The 17,767-nt window shown below is 40.0% G+C and overlaps 1 protein-coding gene across 3 annotated transcripts in view; it reads left to right on the plus strand.

Annotated features, from left to right (window-relative positions):
• LOC137653411 (zinc finger protein OZF-like) overlaps positions 1-17,767 on the plus strand; it is a 49,878-nt gene that overhangs the window by 14,041 nt on the left and 18,070 nt on the right. The window contains exon 2 of one of the 3 annotated variants that reach the window (XM_068386795.1): positions 5,286-5,379. The exons of the other annotated variants lie outside the window; for them this stretch is intronic. The gene's annotated coding sequence lies outside the window, so the exon portion shown is untranslated. The remainder of the gene's footprint in view (positions 1-5,285; positions 5,380-17,767) is intronic. 3 annotated transcript variants of the gene reach the window in all.

Consider the following 17,767-nt stretch of genomic DNA (forward strand, 5'->3'; position numbering starts at 1 on the left):
TAGCTTATTCAAATGATTACCTGATTTGGGCAGAGACAAAAGATTTTTGCCTCAAATAGGCAAATTAAGACTGCATATATTGCAGGTTTTTCAAGGCCTAGTTTTCATGATCAACTTTGCAAAATCAAGACTAATTCCAAGAAGTATCTCAGCAAAGAATTCTAAGCAAGTTCAGAATCGTTCTTTCATGCTGCTTTTCCATCAGGCAGCAACTAAAGAAGATTTTGGGCCGCCTTCAGTTTGCCTCAATAGTCAATCCAGTGTTAAAGAACAAATTGAAAGATCTCAGTGGGGTGTGAAGGACAGCTCGAATGGTGTTTCGTGATTATTGGGCTTAGTTGCCTGATCGTTGCTACAGAATTCTTAGGGCATGGACAACATCAAATGCCTTGGCCCTGTCGGTTCCATTGGTTCTCCTGAGATTACCATGATCCTTTGCACAGATGAATTCTTGTCAGGTTAAGGAGGTCATTCAGAGGAGACGTTTGTGTTGGGAAATTATCTTCTCAGTTTACAGCATTTCACATAAATGAGTAGGAATGGATGCTGGTCTTCCTCACGTTGAAGAGGCTCTGTCCAAAAACGAATTCCTGTATGAAGATTTTCTTTGACAACCAAGAAGCTATCTGTTGCATCAGGAGGGGGAGATCCTGTTCGATAATTCTCACTGCAGTGACTTCCCATAATGAAACTCCTTCAGGAGAGGAATGTGTTCCTCACCATTTCATCTGTCAGGTTCACTTAACCCTGGATAGGTACGCTCCTCGGACACCCCTTTAAGGGTATACTCGGACGCGAACGACCCCGACGCCAAAAAAAATTCTTGAAAAATCAGTTTTTGCAGTAACCTCTTTTTTTCTTTTGCCAAAAAAAACTTCAATGAATGCTTAAAACAACTGTAAAGATAAATACTACTCATCTGCAGAAAAACTATTTATTATAAATATTTTAAAAAATTAAGTAGGAAAAAAAAGACCTGACATAAAAATTCATAAAAAAAAAGTTTATACATATATACACAAATCCTTTTAGGAATTGATTCTTGAATGTTTAGGACACATCTTGATGTATTTTGGATGAAGTCAGACCCATGGAGGTGAAGATATGAAATGAGAAAAAAAGGGTAACTTTTTATGGCCAAAAAAATTTGTCCAAATTTCATGAATTTTTTTGGGTACCCAAATGAAATAGGAAGTGGCTAATTTTTTTAGGGAATAAACATATGTTATCCTAAAATAGAAATATGTAAAAAAATCTTCATTATTTTGTAAATTACATTTATATCAGGGGCCATATCTAAAGGTAATTTTTTGAGTACTTAGAAATTTCGTAAAAAAATACATATATTTAATATATAATATGATATTTATGCAGGTAAAAATATACCAAAATATCACAAATTCTATAGGGAACAAGAATATATATAGATAGGGCAACTTACGCTTCGGATATGTCCACAAAATGGCCGCCAACCACACTGACTCAGACTCCCTAATCTGCCACTTGAAATGTAGGAAAGGTATGTCAATTTCAAGGTGTTATTTACTAATCTAATTATTATTGGATATGCATAAAAATTGTATGGTGGGTTGCTGGATAATTGTCGATTATATTACGACTATAAAATCAAAATTCTGACCCAAAAAAAATTTTTTTGAAGGGAAATAAAATCGAAAAAAAAACAAAAATGTGAAACAATATAATATTTTAGCTAAAAAAATTTGATGATATTCAATCAAAAAAGAAGTAAACAAAATTTTCCGACAAATAAACATCTAGAGGAATCATTGCTCTGTGATAGTTCCTTAGTACGTAGTAATTTTGAAAGAAATGGGAAAAAACGAAAAAATGGCAATCACGGGAAAATCGAACACATACCTATATATACGCCATATCTGGCTAAAAAAAAGATAGGCATGGGTAGCCAGATCATCTAGAAACACTTTCCAACACTATAAAAATATAAGTTTTGCGACACTACTTGCCAATTCCTTACGGTAACATGACTAAGCAAAAAAATGCAAAACAAATAAAAAGGGGCACTCGCGGAAAAATGGCTAACATTCTAATATACGGCATTTCAGAAAAAAAAAATTCAGCCACGTGCTAGGCAAACCATCAAGGCACATTTTCCGACAAATAAACATCTAAATGAATCATTACTCTGTGATAGTTCCTTAGTACGTAGTAATTTTGAAAGAAATGGGAAAAAATGAAAAAATGGCAATCACAGGAAAATCGAACACATACCTATATATACGCCATATCTGGCTAAAAAAAAAGATAGGCATGGGTAGCCAGATCATCTAGAAACACTTTCCAACACTATAAAATTATAAGTTTTGCGACACTACTTGCCAATTCCTTACGGTAACATGACTAAGCAAAAAAATGCAAAACAAATAAAAAGGGGCACTCGCGGAAAAATGGCCATTCTAATGTACGGCATTTCAGAAAAAAAAAAATTTCAGCCACGTGATAGGCAAACCATCAAGGCACATTTTCCGACAAATAAACATATAAATGAATTATTACTCTGTGATAGTTCCTTAGTACGTAGTAATTTTGAAAGAAATGGGAAAAAACGAAAAAATGGCAATCACAGGAAAATCGAACACATACTTATATATACGCCATATCTGGCTAAAAAAAAAAATAGGCATGGGTAGCCAGATCATCTAGAAACACTTTCCAACACTATAAAAATATAAGTTTTGCGACACTACTTGCCAATTCCTTACGGTAACATGACTAAGCAAAAAAATGCAAAACAAATAAAAAGGGGCACTCGCGGAAAAATGCCCAACTTTCTAATATACGGCATCTCAGATAAAAAAAAAGACATGCATGTGTTAGCCCAACCATCAAGGTACACTTTCTAACACATAAACATGAAAAAAAAATCAATAATATACGGCAATTCCTTACTACGTAGTAAATTTTTACAAATATTGAAAAAAAACAGAAATTGGCAACCGCAGTTAAATACCCAATATACCAATAACTACGTCGTATCTGACAAAAACAAAGTCACGCATGGGTAGCCAGATCATCTAGACACACTTTCCAACACTAAAAAAGCAAAAGTTTTACGACACTATTTGGCAATATCTTACGGAAAAATGACTTGGCAAAAAAATGATAAAAAAATGAAAAAGGGGCACTCGCAGTAAAATGCCCAACATTCTAATATACGGCATCTCAGATAAAAAAAAAGACATGCACGTGTTAGCCCAACCATCAAGGCACACTTTCTAACACATAAACATGAAAAAAAAATGAATAATATACGGCAATTCCTTACTACGTAAAATTTTTTACAAATATTGAAAAAAAAACAGAAATTGGCAACCGCAGTTAAATACCCAATATACCAATAACTACGTCGTATCTGACAAAAACAAAGTCACGCATGGGTAGCCAGATCATCTAGACACACTTTCCAATACTAAACAAGCAAAAGTTTTACGACACTATTTGGCAATATCTTACGGAAAAATGACTTGGCAAAAAAATGAAAAAAAATGAAAACGGGGCACTCGCGGTAAAATGGTCCTCGTGGTGATGAACGACATTTTAACTAAAAAAAAAATCATGCACATGGTAGCCAAACAATCCACCAAGACATTCCACAACTGATAACCTATACAAGTTGCACCATTCTACGACAATTTCATAATACGTAATAACTTTGATAATTATGCAAATTACCTTAGAAGGGTAAACTCGGTCGCGCTCGACCCCGACGCTTCTCAGAAATCGGGGAAGGAGTACAGCTACAGCAATGCACATCTGGACACTACTAGAGCGTGTAGGGGAGACACCTCCTGCAGGTCGATCACCCACAAATTCAGTCACGGGGGTGAGTCACGTGAGAAAAACCTCTTTTTTTTTGACGCTCGGGGTCGCGTACGACCCACCGTACCTATCCAGGGTTAACATAGCAGATACCCTATCCAGACAGGCAGACCTTTATATAGAATGAACCTTGGACCTGTTCTTTTCATCAGATTTTAGACCTTATGCAACAAAAGAGAACCACAAACTTCCACTATACGTAGCCCCAATTGTGGACTATCAAGCAGTGGCAAGGAATCCTCTTAATGTGGATTTGAACAAATGGTCATCAGTCTATGTTTCCATCGACGAGTTTAATTTCATAGGCTTATAATATTCTTTAGGATTTTTTCAGGGACAGCTGTGCTAATAGCTCTACTTTAACCAAACAGCTCATGATACCCACTGCTTCAGTCTGCACAGCTGTATCAGAAAGTAGGAAGTCAAATCATCTTCACTTCCTCCTTTCTGACCCAGAACCTGCACGCTTCAATTTTCCCTCCAGTATTTTTAATAAATATTTTCCAACCCACAGCTTGACTTATTTGATGAGCTGCTACAGGCCTTCATCCACAACACCAATCTGTGTGGATGGCTTTTCCAAGGAATCGGTCATCTCGTCAAATAACCAAGGGCCTCTTGGCTTCATTTGTGGTCCACCTCTTTGAGAAGAGGAAGCACCAGCCATCAACTACGGTGTATTGTCATATAAATTGGCTTTAAGAGAACCTCTCAAGCATGTCTTTGATTAGGATCTCAACTCGGGCATATTTCATAAGATCCCTCAGTCTTTTGCTTTGCATAGACTATCTTCACCCATTCCTGTGGTTTATTGTTCTCTGGAGTGGGTGCTTGAGTTTTGGTTGAGTTAAATAGTTCCTCCATATCCCTTTACAAACTTTTTGCAAAAAGCCATATTTCTAATAGCCTTAGCCTTGGACTCAAGAGTTGGTGAACTGCCATCGTTTCGAAGGGACCAGGAGTTCTTTATAATATTGCTAGGTCATCTTCTAATCCTAACCTCGAGTCTCCTTTTTTATTAGCAAAAAAGGAAAAGCCTCTTCAGAGACAAGATCCACTTTATATCTCAGATCTAGAGTCAGGAGATAGTAACCTCTGTCATGTGTCGACCTTACAACTATATTTACAGAGATTCACATCTTTTGAAGGTATTTTGTCTCAAAATACCCTACAAGTCCCTTTCAGCAGAGGGTATCCATATTATGATGAGCTACCTAATTAGAAAAAAGCTAATCCTGTCTTCATCCCTAAAACCCACAATAGGAGAAAAATTACCTCTTTAGCATTCTATGCTAATATACAATTTCAGGACATCCAGAGTTTTACAGGTTGGTCTGAACATAATGTGTTTGTTAAACACTACCTGAAACTAGTCCAAGCAATACAACATTCATGTGTGGTACTTGGCCCATTTTTTACCCTTACAGGGGTAGTCCGGAGAGAAAGAAAAAGTCAACCAGGCCCTTCAGAAGTGGAATAACAAAATGTTGGGCAGCCAATATTCTTGTCAGCCATCAATAGGTAAGAGCCAAATTTATTAGTTTTTCTTCTTACAGATGGAACCATATGCTTGTATTGTATGTTCTGCTTGGTTGTATACAGTTGTCCTGGAAGGGACACAAGTCTACTTAATACACTGGCCCTAAGACCTTGGAGACCACACAGCACTTTAATCCCATGTGCAGTATACTGATGTAATATATAGGCATGTATATGCTTATACAGTCCTGTGTAAATTTCTTCTATCATTGGTGTTAGTGGTGTAATGAATACTGTATTGTATACATTCAGGAGCCTATAATTGCCTTCATCATATCTGACTTGTTTTAGGAACATTATCTTTTATAATTTTATTCCATATACTACCCACATATATACAGTTCAAAGTTTGTTCTACCATGAGATTTATTGGTAAATTTTTATTTTTCAATATTAAACTTAGCCGGTGATTATATAAGCTGCAACTCTGTTGCTCGACAGAAAACTCTACGTAAAAAATCCGCCAGCGATCGCTATGCAGGTAGGGGGTGTACTTCAACAGCGCCATCTGTCGTGCAGGTACTCAGTACTCAATGTAAACACAGAACTCAATTTTCTCTCTGTCGGGCTACCGGCAAGACCTACTAATTCGCTGTTACTAACTGGATTTGTTTTCACAACTATTTGGTGAAGTACACTATTCTAGTTTTGAGCTTTCGCTATGCAGGTGTTTTATCTTCATCTCAAAACTTGAACTCGTTTTGGATAGATTTAATTATGGTGACAAAGAGAGTATGGACTCTCTTTCACTTTTTAATGGCCGACCCTTCCCTTAGACGGAAGTGTGTTTAGGTTTTTAGTAATTTTTCTTATCACGTTATAGATCTATATATTTTATATCTCTCCGCCTTTATTAGGCCTCTTCGATTAACTTTCCATTTATTATAAACATATAAAAATAAATTTTAATGTTTTGTTTATATGCGACCTTTCCTGATAGTAGGCGGTCCTAACTTGGAACCGAAGTTAATCAACGTTGAGCCCGTTATATCGTATTTAGCCTTTAAAGAATTTAAAACTTTTTAAATGTAATGTTTTATGAAAGAATTTCTTTGATAGTCTTCGTACTGTTTTCAAAGATGAACTAACGTTTAGTTTTTTAGGCTACGCAGTTGTTGACGTTCAGGACGTTCAACATGCGCTCTATCGTTACGATAGAGAGAGAGTTTATCACGGTTTCACTTTGCAGTAAGAGTAAATCGATTCTGACGTTTTGTTCATTCTTTCTTAGCTTAAATGTTTTAAATTCTAATTTAAAGGATCTTTTTATTTGGAAAACCTTTCAGTTTTTTCCTTTAGTCAAATAACATGTTTTTTTGACGATATATAATTGGGCTCTTCTCTTAGGTGCGAAATCAAGAGAGAAAGAGAGAGAGAGATAGAGACGGAGGGAGAGAGAGGAGAGAAAACGTTCCGTTCAAGCGGGTAACGTTGTTCTCGTGTTACTCTCGTCCCTAGTCTCTGTACGGGGAGGAAGGTAAAACGTTTTTAGGTTTTTATTCTCGTCCCCAGGCTATGTGCGGTGAGAGATTGGAAACGTAGTTTATATGAACTAGTGTTTAGTCTCTTTTCCAGCCACTAAATATATGTTTTCTGTTTTTTGCTGGTATTAATGAGCTGCATTATACGACTGATTTCGCAATTACTACCTTTTAATGAAGGGTAGAATTGCGTGTTTCAGGTAGAAATCAGTAAAAGTTTCGATTTCAGTGAAATAAGTGCAAAACAGAAAATCGATAAAGTTATATGTGCAAAGTGTTACAGTGTTGCGTCCGAGGGTTCGTCTGTTCGTGCCTGTCGTTCACCTAGTCCGGGACTTCTTGCAAGCTCCCAAGCCCAGGGGAGAAGTAATGTCGAACGACTTATGGGTTCGAGAGGCCTTGATCAACGAACAGACGTTTCCCTCTGTGGTTTCGGGCGTATCTACCCAAGATCGCCCCACCCACACAAAGACGAGAGAGCCCATTTATTCCTCGTCTGCGGAAGAGGTTTCTCGTAAGAAACCATGGACCAAGGTCTCGCGGCTTATTAAGCGCAAGTCGGTCCCTTCCGCGCAAGTCCAACGGCCCAGTTGTAGCCACTGGGTCAGTTCGGACTCGCTGCAGTCTTCCGACGACTGCTCACCTCCTAAGAGAGGCAAAGCGGTACCGCATCAGGCAGTCACACCGTCTGTTGCCGCACCTGCTCCTGTAGACCTAAGTGGTCTTTGCTGCAGACCATGCAGTCTCAGTTAACGTCATTGATGCGGGACTTTCGTGCGGAGAAGGTTGACACTGCACCAACCTCTAGCCTACAACCAACCACGGTTGTGCGTCCTGTGGACGCTGAGGCGACCTTCTGCCGCACTCCAGCTGAGAGAGTCCCGCCACCCATGCGTTCCAGTGTACCCTGCCAGCCGCATGTTGACGTTCAGCGACGCACGGAACCTTCCGTTGACGTTCGCGAGGTACAACAACAGTCTAAGTTGTTTTGTTTTGACGCGGTGCGTCAACCTCCGCCTTCTAGAGTTGTTTTGACTGCTCAGTCTAGACAGTCAAAGCAGTCTCGAGTGGACGCTGTACGTCCTCACGCACCTGTTGTGGTTGACAGTTCAGTTGTTGACAGTTCACAGACTGTCAAGCAGTTACATGACGTTGCGTTCTGGTCCGCTACTAATGCACCAGTGAGAGACTCAGCTTTTATCGGACAAGGTTCCTGTAGATGAGGAAGTTGCTGTTCTCCCTCCTACTGATATTCCCTTGAGGACTCTGTCAGATGGAGAGGAGCCTTAAGCTGCTTAGCCTCCTATGGACTTTAATTAAATCATGATGATTTTTTTAAGGATCTTCGTCCGGATCTTGTAACTGCTGCTCCTCGTTCGCCTTAACGTCAGAACTTACACTAGCTTTTCACTGGAAAAGGACAAGACGCTAGAAGCGGTCTCGATCCCGGTTTCCGAAAAGATAAAGTCTTGTCTGACTTGGTGAAAGGACTATATCAACCTAAGAGAGGGTCTTCCCCTGACTGTTCAGACTCCCAACCACGTTCTCTTCTCGGACGCATCGGACGTAGGCTGGGGTGCGACATTAGACGGTCGGGAATGCTCGGGATTATGGAACTCGAGTCAAAGGACAATGCATTTCAACTGCAAGGAGCTACTGGCAGTACGTCTGGCCTGGAAAAGCTTCAGGTCTCTCCTTCAAGGCAAAGTGGTGGAGGTGAACTCGGACAACACCACGGCTTTGGCGTACATCTCCAAGCAAGGAGGGACCTACTCTCTGACGTTGTACGAGATCGCAAGGGACCTCCTCACCTGGTCAAAAGGTCTAGACATATCACTAGTTACGAGGTTCATCCAAGGCAACTTGAATGTCATGGCAGATTGTCTCAGTCGGAAGGGACAAATAATGCCAACAGAATGGACCCTCCACAAGGATGTATGCAAGAGACTTTGGGCCACCTGAGGCCAGCCAACCATAGATCTCTTCGCAACCTCGATGACCAAGAGGCTCCCAATATTTTGCTCACCAATCCCGGACCCAGTAGCAGTTCATATAGATGCCTTTCTCCTAGATTGGTCACATCTAGATCTATATACATTCCCTCCGTTCAAGATTGTCAACAAGGTACTGCAGAAGTTCGCCTCTCACGAAGGGACAAGGTTGACGCTAGTTGCTTCCCTCTGGCCCGCGAGAGAATGGTTCACCGAGGTACTTCGATGGCTAGTAGACGTTCCCAGAACACTTCCCCTAAGGGTGGACCTTCTACGTCAGCCACACGTAAAGAAGGTACACCAAGGCCTCCACGCTCTTCGTCTGACTGCCTTCAGACTATCGAAAGACTCTCGAGAGCTAGAGGCTTTTCGAAGGAGGCAGCCAGAGCGATTGCTAGAGCAAGGAGAACATCCACCCTTAGAGTCTACCAATCGAAGTGGGAAATCTTCCGAAACTGGTGCAAGTCAGTATCCGTTTCCTCGACCAGTACCTCTGTAACTCAAATAGCTGACTTCCTCTTATATCTGAGGAAAGAACGATCTCTTTCAGCTCCCACTATCAAGGGTTACAGAAGCATGTTGGCATCAGTCTTCCGTCACAGAGGCTTAGATCTTTCCAACAATAAAGATCTACAGGACCTCCTTAAGTCTTTTGAGACCACGAAGGAGCGTCGTTTGGTTACACCTGGTTGGAATTTAGACGTGGTACTAAGATTCCTTATGTCAGACAGGTTCGAACCGCTACAATCAGCCTCCCTGAAAGATCTCACCTTAAAGACTCTTTTCCTGGTATGCTTAGCCACAGCTAAAAGAGTCAGTGAGATTCATGCCTTCAGCAAGAACATCGGATTCTCATCCGAAACGGCTACATGTTCTACAACTTGGTTTTCTAGCCAAAAACGAGCTGCCTTCTCGGCCTTGGCCAATATCGTTCGATATTCCAAACTTATCGTATGGTTGGAAATGAACTAGAAAGAGTCTTATGCCCTGTAAGAGCTCTTAAGTTCTATTTAAAACGAACTAAACCTTTACGAGGCCCGTCTGAAGCTTTATGGTGTTCAGTTAAGAAACCATCTTTGCCTATGTCAAAGAATGCTTTATCCTATTTTATCAGACTGTTAATACGAGAAGCTCATTCCCATCTGAATGAGGAAGACCAAGCTTTGCTGAAGGTAAGGACACACGAAGTTAGAGCTGTCGCAACTTCCGTGGCCTTTAAACAAAATAGATCTCTGCAAAGTATAATCGACGGAACCTATTGGAAAAGCAAGTCAGTGTTCGCGTCTTTTTTATCTTAAGAATGTCCAGTCTCTTTACGAGAACTGCTACACTCTGGGACCATTCGTAGCAACGAGTGCAGTAGTGGGTGAGGGCTCAACCACTACAATTCCCTAATTCCATAACCTTTTTAATCTTTCTCTTGAAATGTTTTATTATTGTTTTTGGGTTGTCCGGAAGGCTAAGAAGCCTTTCGCATCCTACTTGATTTGGCGGGTAGTCAAAGTCATTTCTTGAGAAGCGCCTAGATTAGAGGTTTTGATGAGGTCCTGTTGTATGGGTTGCAACCCTTGATACTTCAGCTCCTAGGGGTCGCTCAGCATCCTAAGAGGATCGCGAGGCTCCGTAAGGAAGACGTACTTAAAAAGGCAGAGTAATTGTTCAAGTCGACTTCCTTACCAGGTACTTATTTATTTTATGTTTGTTATTTTGAATAACTGCTAAAATGAAATAAAAAATCCTTAGCTCATAATAATGTAAACAATTATTGCTGGTCTCTACCCACCCCCCTGGGTGTGATTCAGCTTATATAATCACCGGCTAAGTTTAATATTGAAAAATGTTATTTTTATAATAAAATAAATTTTTGAATATACTTACCCGGTGATTATATATTAAAGGACCCTCCCTTCCTCCCCAATAGAGACCCAGTGGACCGAGGAGAAAATTGATTTCTGTGTTTACATTGAGTACTGAGTACCTGCACGACAGATGGCGCTGTTGAAGTACACCCCCTACCTGCATAGCGATCGCTGGCGGATTTTTTACGTAGAGTTTTCTGTCGAGCAACAGAGTTGCAGCTTATATAATCACCGGGTAAGTATATTCAAAAATTTATTTTATTATAAAAATAACATTTTTTCATATATGTATGTATTTTTGGGCTCAAATCATGTTGTCCTGATGAAACGTTCCTAATAGTAGCTTCCTAAGGGATATATGTACTACAGTGATATTCCCAGAGAATTAATCTTTAGGTCTCCAGAATTCTAACTCCTGGCGCGAATATCCTTAAAATGTTTCAAGGATATCGCATAATATTAGGGGACGTATTCTTGACACGCCACATAGCAATCTGCAACCCGAATAGCGTTTACGCTTCGAGGGGGAAAGTGGCAAAATTAGAAGGGGAGCCGTATCAAGGTTACCGTAGTTTCCATACTACTATTGAGTATCACGACAGCGCCATATCCAAGATGGCGGACGTTCCTAATTTTGTAGCGAATTTGCACAGTGGTGTTCCCTGTTGATCTAACTTTTTCGATCGATTTTCAAGGATTATTATGCAATCTCCAGCTTCTTTCGCCTTTGGAAAGTTGAGTATTGATTCTTTACAATGTGTGTATTTTAGCTCCTGTCTCACAGTGAAATTAGAGAAATTTATTGTGATTAGGAGCTAGGCCTGTTACCGGAGGCGCCATGGGCGCTGTTGTTCGTTAGGCATGTGTTATTTAGTTAGTAGAACGACATTCCCGGTTGATATAGCATTAATTAATTATGAAAGCTATTTAGGCACTTGATACTTGTAAAGATATTTATAATGTGTATAATTTTCCTTTTTCTATGTCGATCGTATAAGTCAGAGTTTTGGTGATTTAGGTAACTGAGGACTTGTCTTGCCTAGGTAACCTAACCTAGGCGATACAGTATACTTTCGACATTTCCCCGGTTACCCTCGTGTATTGGTTTTCAATTCAGACGGAGATAGAAATCTCCGAGAATTATTATATAAACCGATATTCGTCTTTAGTGGAGATTTATGGGTAATCTCTCCTTCCCTCTGAGTGTAGCCCTAGACTACAACCCTAGTGGGTCGTGCCTCGAGTTTTCATTCAGGCATGACTAGCATAGGGTTTTCTGTCCCTTCCCTTAACCGCAGATAGCAGGTTTCGGGATTCAGTCAGAACCTCAGAGTATTTAGTCTTGTGCCGACAGCCGGCCGGCAGGGTGAATAGTCATTCCCCTGCCGGCTAGGCTGCCGGCATAGGAGGCTAGCCCTCCCTAGGCTGCACTTGAAGTGGTTGTATGATGCTGCCACCTTCTCCCTGTGGTCTAGTAGACTAGTCCTGTGCTCGCAGACCCTAGGCTGAAGAATAGTCATTCTTCTGAGGCCTAGGATGGCGCCGGCACTGGAACTCTGTTTCTCCCTTGTTGAGAGGAGGCGGCACTGCTGCCGTCCCCTTATCTGTATTAGCAGACCCTAGGTTGGAGAATAGAAATTCTCCTGCCGCCTAGGATGGCGCCAATACTGAAACAGAGTTTCCTAAGGGTGTGTAGGACCGGCAACCTTGCCGGCTCCTTCCACACCTCATACAGGACCCTTTTCCCTCCCCATCTGTTCTTTTGTGATGGTCTAGCCATCCTATCTCTTTGAGCCGTCGTCCTGCAACCTCTCCGTTTTCCGGTGGATTGCGGGGGCCGGCCAGACTCCTACTCAACAGCTGTTGTCCGACTGCCTGCGGCTATGCCGGCTGCTGGCAGCCATGTCATCTGTCGGCGGCCATGACATCTGTCGGCGGCCATGACGGCTGCCGGATGCTGGCAGCCATGATGGCTGTTGGTGGGAAGTCACTTCTGTCACCAAGGTTCTTCAGTCCTCCCTTGGACTGCCGGCCACAAGTTCTATTGCCGGGGTATTAGCCTGACCGGGAGACCGGCACAGATAGGTGCCGACTCAGCCGGCAGTACAGTGAACCCTCGTTTATCGCGGTAGATAGGTTCCAGACCCGGCCGCGATAGGTGAAAATCCGCGAAGTAGTGACACCATATTTACCTATTTATTTAACATGTATATTCAGACTTTTAAAACCTTCCCTTGTACGTAGTAACAAACTACCCTTTAATGTACAGAACACTTAATGCATGTACTACAGTAATAATGATAATAATAATAACAATAATAATTTTATTAACAACAACAACAATAATAATAATAATAACAATAATAATAAGACAGCTTTACGTACGCTATTTTACGCTTTTGTTGTAGGATGTGTGTCTCCCTCTCTCTCTCTATCTCTCTCTCTCTCTCTCTCTCTCTCTCTCTCTCTCTCTCTCTCTCTCTCTCTCTCTCTCTCTCTCTCTCTCTCTCTCGTACGCTTATTCGAAATGTGATTTTTTGCAACAAAGAATATTATTGGATGCAGTACTACGTACGTATACATACAAAAGATTCATGGAAAAGAAGCACATCCATTACATTTGTAGTACACTAGTAGCCATCAGCAGCCTTACACCATTCTAATATGGTATGAATGCATCTGATTTGCGTTTCATGTTCGATTTAATTTTACTACATACTGTATACAGTACTGAATTATCGTATGATCACATTCTCTTTTCGTGTTTTATTTCTTTCTGTGCTTAATTATATGTCATATGTAATGCAATGAACAATCAGTAAGAGCAGATATTACTAATTACAGTATTAATGGAATTACAGGTAACGAAATATCGTATTTGGGGTCTTCAGATATCGCGGTATTTTCGAAATTTCCGGAAAATCCGCGATATGTATATATATATATATGGGTTATGAAAAAAATCCGCGAAGTGGTGAATCCGCGATGGTCGAACCACGAAGTAGCGAGGGTTCACTGTATGCCGACTGTACCAGTGCTGCCGGGTGCTAGCCTGCCGACTATGCACAGGCCAGACCTTGCCGGCGATGGTACTGGTGGCTGGATGGAAGCCTGAATGTGACATTCTCCCCATCCATTTGAACCTTCTTTCTATAGAAAGGCAGTAAATTAGATATTTACATCCTTAATTAGTGTATACATACACAGTAATAAGGCAGCCTTCACCCCATGCTGTCTCTCTCTCTTTTAGCTAGCATGCTGGCTGCGCTGGCAGGGACTAGCTATGCCGGCTGAATTACAGTATATGTTTGTTTATACAGGTAGTCAGTACATTTGCAGTATAGGATATACTGCAGATAGAAAAACTATTGTATATATACTAGTAGTTAATTTCCAATATATCTTGGGTATCCTTGCCTAGGTGTTTGCTGAGACCAATCCTATATTGAAAGAATAGAATTTCTTCAATATTCTGATTAGAAATCAGTTTTCATATTACCCTACAATATTAAATAATTTAAAGGGCTGGTGGTATTACACTTCTATCCTTAAAAGGTTAGAACCCTTATCCTTGAGTTGCCCTGATCAGGAAACTCTATGATTTTAATATTGGAAGGGAAGGTCACAGCAAATGGGCTGGGTAGGATACACAAATATATGTCTTTTATATTTCCTAGTCCAGTCGGCGTCATGCCGGCTGGACCGTGCCGTCAGATGCTTGCCACAATGGCAGCACACTGGCTGAACTACTTTATATATAATTATGCAGTAGTCAGTATTTTGCAATAGAGTATATACTGCAAACAGAAAACTGTAGTATGATTATACAGTAGTTAATTTCCAACATATCTTGGGTACCCTTGTGCAGGCTTCTGCTGAGACCATTCCTATATTGAAAGAATAGAATTCCTTCAATACTCTGATTAGAAATCAGTCATCCTTACCCCACAGTGTTAAAGAATAAAAAGGGGCAGTGACTTGTACACTTTTCAACCCCTAGTGGTTAGAGCCCTTTTGTTAGAGTTCCTTGATAAGGGAATTTCTTTATAGTAATACTTAGGGGAGGTAACAGCACCTGCTTGCAGGGGATAAGACAAGTATGTGTCTCCCACTATCCTTTTCTAGCTTACTATCCTAAGCTAATTTAGTTAAAAGACGACTTTTACATATTGCTTATCAGTGAGATAATCAATTGTATACTAATTCTGCTTTCCTTTCTTTACAGGAGGAACCCCAGATGACATGTGTTGCAGTCTTCTGCAATATCAAGAGTAAGTATTTTTATGGTCATAATACATGCGGGTTTCATGCCCCCTGCAATATTATTTCCGAATCCCTGCATTATTAGAACCCTCAAGTTTGCAATATATGTCGGACCTTAATGTCTGAAGGTTTCAAGCATCCCAAGTCAATGGAGTCTAGGGATGCAGCTCATAAGAAACTACGCAACTGGGTGAGAGGATTCCAGAAAATCTCTCAGGGACCATACCTACCTAATGATAGGATGCGTAGCTTACTATTCCCAAAAGCAAGTAGGGAAATAGTGGTGCCCCAGGCACGATTCACACCTCCCTGTGACCAGATAGCCCTTGGGACGTAGGGCAGGAAGAGGAAATATTATCTGTATGTATGCAATCTTCACTAGTATAATTTGCCTAACTAGCTAAGTTTCTTTATAGCTAAATACCGGGAGCGTCACACTACTAACTAAATAAATTGCATTTATGGTGTGCGACAGCGGTCCCAAAATGACCGCCTCCAGAGTTGGTAACGCTCCACTTAACACACTTAAATTATACAAATTCAACTGTTAGAAAGCAGCTATAGATTATACTCAGGAAAGATTAAATACTCAACTTTCCAGAGGATGAAGGAAGATGCTGGAGATTGCATGATGATATTCCGAAAAACAGTAACAAACACCGAGAGAAACGTGGGAGCGCACTTAGCTTAAATGCTACAGTTTAAATGAATGATGGGCCGTAGGAGTGCGGGGAGGGGGTCCACCGGGTACCTTGATAACGGCTCCCCTTTCGTTCGCCATTCTTTCCCTTCAAAAAGTTAAATCTATTCAGGGTGAAGATTGCTATGTGTTGTATAAAAAAATACGTCCACTGATTTTATGCGATATCCTTAAAGATATATTAAGGATACTCGTGCCAGGAGTTAGAATTCTGGAGACCTATGGTTAATTCTTTGGGAGTATCACTGTAGCAAATATCCCTTAGAAAGCTACTTAAAGGAACCTTCCATCAGGATGATATCTTCGAGCCCCCCCCAAAAAAAAATTATATATATATATATGTATATATATATATATATATATATATATATATATATATATATATATATATATATATATATATATATATATATATATATATACAGTGGAACCTCTACATACGAATTTAATCCGTTCCAGAACCAACTTCGGATGTAGAAATGATAGGATGCGTAGCTTACTATTCCCAAAAGCAAGTAGGGAAATAGTGGTGCCCCAGGCACGATTCACACCTCCCTGTGACCAGATAGCCCTTGGGACGTAGGGCAGGAAGAGGAAATATTATCTGTATGTATGCAATCTTCACTAGTATAATTTGCCTAACTAGCTAAGTTTCTTTATAGCTAAATACCGGGAGCGTCACACTACTAACTAAATAAATTGCATTTATGGTGTGCGACAGCGGTCCCAAAATGACCGCCTCCAGAGTTGGTAACGCTCCACTTAACACACTTAAATTATACAAATTCAACTGTTAGAAAGCAGCTATAGATTATACTCAGGAAAGATTAAATACTCAACTTTCCAGAGGATGAAGGAAGATGCTGGAGATTGCATGATGATATTCCGAAAAACAGTAACAAACACCGAGAGAAACGTGGGAGCGCACTTAGCTTAAATGCTACAGTTTAAATGAATGATGGGCCGTAGGAGTGCGGGGAGGGGGTCCACCGGGTACCTTGATAACGGCTCCCCTTTCGTTCGCCATTCTTTCCCTTCAAAAAGTTAAATCTATTCAGGGTGAAGATTGCTATGTGTTGTATAAAAAAATACGTCCACTGATTTTATGCGATATCCTTAAAGATATATTAAGGATACTCGTGCCAGGAGTTAGAATTCTGGAGACCTATGGTTAATTCTTTGGGAGTATCACTGTAGCAAATATCCCTTAGAAAGCTACTTAAAGGAACCTTCCATCAGGATGATATCTTCGAGCCCCCCCAAAAAAAAATTATATATATATATATGTATATATATATATATATATATATATATATATATATATATATATATATATATATATATATATATATACAGTGGAACCTCTACATACGAATTTAATCCGTTCCAGAACCAACTTCGGATGTAGAAATTGTTCGGATGTAGAAACGAATTTTCCCATAAGAATACATTGAAATAGGATTAATCCGTGGTTGAGCCCAAAAACCTATGATAACTTCTTAATAAACTACTACACATAATTTTTCCATGAGAATAATGAACACTAAATTAGATAATAGACATGTAAATAAGAAGAATAGACATGTAAATAAGAAGAATTAGCAAAAAATGAGAAATAAGAAACAGGTTTTTAGCGTCACTTTACCTTAGAAACTCCAGCGCAGGTGTTGTTAGTCTTCGCTACGCAGAGAGGAGAGAGGAGACGGACGGACGGCAAGGAGGTAGAGAGGTTAACTACGATAAACGTAACACTACCGTAACTTATTCTAACTTACACTAAGTGAACTTTAACATAACTTAGCTCATTTTTTTTTTATTTTTATATTTTATATTTTTTTTTTACATTTTCTTTTTTTCTTTTTGATGATTACGTAATTTTAATCACTATCACTTACATTTAAAATTGACTGAATTTCTTTTGCTTCACTCTTTTTCCGTTTTCTGTGTTTCACTTTCTTCCGCTTCACTCTTTGCCGTTTTCTTCGATTCACTTACATCCTCTTCATCGCGAGTTCGCTTCGCAGTTTTTTTTAAAGAAAGCATCGATAGATAATTGCTTGGTACGGCTTTTCAGAA

The sequence above is a fragment of the Palaemon carinicauda genome, chromosome 1, assembly GCF_036898095.1.
Source record: "Palaemon carinicauda isolate YSFRI2023 chromosome 1, ASM3689809v2, whole genome shotgun sequence".
NCBI classification, from domain to species: domain Eukaryota; kingdom Metazoa; phylum Arthropoda; class Malacostraca; order Decapoda; family Palaemonidae; genus Palaemon; species Palaemon carinicauda.